Here is a 3907-nt window from a genome sequence, read left to right as displayed (position 1 = left end):
GGACAGATTTTAGATGTTTTGGAGTTCAATACTACAAACTTTGGATTCATTCACGTTCATTTGAATCCAAGTTTGTCTCTTGAACTAGATTGTAAAGTGCGTATCTGGTAGTTAGTCGACTGTGGGGGAGAAGGAAGGCACAATAGGGACTGGGATCTCATCCGAAAAGACTGGATGGAAATCATATGCTAACGATATCTGAAGGCACCTTGGGGTATATAAACTTGAATATCAATAATATATATATATATATATATATATATATATATATATATATATATATATATATATATATATATATACATACATGTGTATATATATATATATATATATATATATATATATATATATATATATATATATATATATATATATATATACAGTATATATATATATATATATATATATATATATATATATATATATATATATATATATATACACATGTATGTATATATATATATATATATATATATATATATATATATATATATATATATAATATATATATATATATATATTGTTTACATAGATTATAGTAGCATATTCGTAGAAAGATTACATAACATAAAGGTTTATACCGTATTAATCATAATAAAATATTACAATAACTGGAACTGGAAATATATGAAAAAATCTACAGGTTCACATTTGATTTTCGAAAAATTACTTAAATTTTTGTCTATATAATTTCCGAAATCTTATTTTGAATTAGCAATACTATAATTAAAAAAAACTTTCTATATCAAGAGTAGGTTGAGTATTTCCATATTGCAAATACATGTCACTAATACAGTACTAAATGATAGATTAATTTACGGTCTAGAAATTATATGGAGTTAAAACATTCTCTCCTCTCTCTCTCTCTCTCTCCTCTCTCTCTCTCTCTCTCTCTCTCTCTCTCTCTCTCTCTCTCTCTCTCTCTCTCTCTAAAAAAAAAAAACTTAAATGTGCCGCAATAGTTTAAATGTTTAAAGGTCGCTCATGAATGGCAGAGGCAAGGGACAGTGACATTGCCTTAGCAATCAGGACAATGCCCTAGAGACTGACCATATTACATATGATCAGCGCCCAAGCCTCCTCTCCATCCAAGCTAGGACCAGGGAGGGCCAGGCAGTGGCTGCTGATGACTCAGCGGATAGACCTATAGGCTCCCCCAAAACCCCCAACCATAGCTCACAAGGATGGTAAGGTTGCAGACACTAATGGCACTAACGAGTCTCAGCGGGACTCGAACCCCCGACTGGCAAACACCAGGTAGAGACATTAAGCGTGTAATCTTCCAGGTCAGCTCTTTTTAACGCTGTTTATCGTAAGAAATCATATGCAAATATCGTCACTTAAAATGTGGTAATGCGATAATTTCCCTACTAATAAAATTCTTTTTCTTACTACTTAAGAAGTCTCGTGGTTGATACGATGATAACCCGAGGAATGACTCGGGCACTTATCACTCAATGTAAATTACTAGGGTTAAATGTCAACTTAATTTAGTCCTTGATTTATTAAGTGGGGCAAAAAGACAGACGTTCGGAGAACATGCAACATTCGACGTTTTTCAGAGGGGTGTTTCTTTGGAAGAATTTAGTAATAAAGTATATGTGGATGTATAAATGAAAGCCAAGCAATTCTTCCTCAATACTTTGAAAAATAGTTTTCATCTTTTCATAATTTTAAACTTTGCATTTTGGAGTCATACAGGGGGAAAAGGGTGAGGGGACGAAGACCCCTCTGATAGCATTTGCCTCAGCAGTTATAGTCGCTTCTGTTTCCATAAGGTAATCTATCCCCCCCCCCACCCCCCCTGAGTCAGAAATCTAGAATCCAAAGGACAATAAACCCAGCTCAAACATTTGAGACATACTTTACACATTGTCGAGAGCGCACATTACAAATGCAGAGAGTCATTTATTTGTTAGGGTAAATTTGTGCAGCATGATTACCACTCAGGGCTCAAACTTCGCCCACCTGACCTACTTTTTGGACTAGCTATAGAGTAAAGGGTGGAGAGCAATCAATTTTGTTGTGTGATGCATGGCCATCCTGGCTGACCTCAATACGCATGGAATTCCTGTCACGCAGATTGCGTTCGATACGGCTTTGCGCGCTAGGGATTGTGGCCAAACATACATAGGAAGGAAGGAGGGAAAGAAGGCCGTCTCAGAACAAAGAGAACAGAAAATGAGGACACCATGGCGTGTGACAAGAACACACCTTCCCTCTCAGGTGTGATGCGTGACCTCAACAAAAACCATTTTTCTTGGAAAAGGGGAAGGACGGGAATTGACATTGCGAACAGACCTATTTCCGTCAACAAGAAAGGTCTTCGCAAAAATAAACAGACAAAATGTCTCTCCTCGGAGATGGGCGTGACAGTATTTTCCTGCAGAAACAATTGTCCCAAGAATGGTCCATTTCACCATCAGTGATCCAACTTACTCTATAAACTTCAAAGTTATTCAACCAAAGGTGAATTTTGCATTAGGTCGAATTTCCTGCACAAAACAGACAATCAGGAAAAGAAGTTCGTAGCTAATATAGCGATGCGATCTACTAAAGATGACCGAACATAATCAAATAACAGTATGAGTTCTATATCTTTCGTTAATTCCTCTACAACAGATATTGTATGAGGAAAGAACTGATAATGTGCAAACAATCATATTGATTGCTATCGGAGGAAAACAAATCGAGACTACTTTCCCTATTTTATCATCAAACACAATCTTTAGAGGAGATAGTTTTCGTTATAATTTTCCTCACAATCCCTTGACACTAAGGTTATAAAATTGTCCTCAATAACTTTCAAATCTTTCAATATCGAAAAATCACCCAAAAGAACAAAAGAAGGACGTAAAAAAACTCGTACCAATAATAATGATTATGAAAGCGAAGGGCGGCAATGATGTAGCAAATAAATAATAGATGAAAACTCTCCCCCCTCCCCACAAGAGACATGTAGAAGGGGAAGGGCTTCCACAAGGACATGACTAAAGCGGTCCAAAAGGGAACCGCCATCCGTCACCAGGACAGATAACAGAGGCAAATAACTTCCGCTATGCCAAGATAGAGGTCACGAGGACACTAGAGATAAATAGAGATAAAATATATTGATAATGCTTGTTCTCTACGAATGTGTGTCTTCTGAGTTCTAGACAGAATCACAGCAAAGGGAGGAGACTCGGAGTCAGAAAAAACTTGGGAGCACAATTGTGATTACCACGACTTTGCAAGTCATTTATTACAACTTTCCGAATGGTTAAGATAGAACATGACTTTCTATATGCAATAGCCGTTATAAAAACCAAGAAACAGTACGAGTACCCTTGATATAGGCATGATCAGTACTAGAGAAAAATTAAGCGGAGTCAGATAAAACATGCCACTTATGCATCTTCTATCTTATGGGAGAAAAGACGAAAATACATCCCGTATAATTAAAAGTTATAAAACAGAAACAAACGTAATCTCTATATCATTACAAATTTCCTAAGTTACACAAACATGACCGGGAGGATTTCTTTTCATTAAAAATGACAGCAATCTCATTCTATCTATTTATCTATCTCTCCCTGGCAACGTAAATGTAAACTATAAACGCTTGTACAATATTCATATAATTTATTTTACATCAAAATGAAAGGGAGATACAATTAGATGGATGTCCCATTTTGATGATACATTTACCCTCATGGCCATCACTCACGAGCGGCCCCACCCACCCACATATATACATTGTGTGTGTGTGTATGTATATGTATATGTATATGTATATGTATGTATATATATATATATATATATATATATATATATATATATATATATATACACATATATACACACACACACACACACACACACATAGTATATATATATATATATATATATATATATATATATATATATA

The sequence above is a fragment of the Palaemon carinicauda genome, chromosome 44 (assembly GCF_036898095.1).
Source record: "Palaemon carinicauda isolate YSFRI2023 chromosome 44, ASM3689809v2, whole genome shotgun sequence".
NCBI lineage: Eukaryota > Metazoa > Arthropoda > Malacostraca > Decapoda > Palaemonidae > Palaemon > Palaemon carinicauda.
This window is presented reverse-complemented; position numbering follows the sequence as displayed.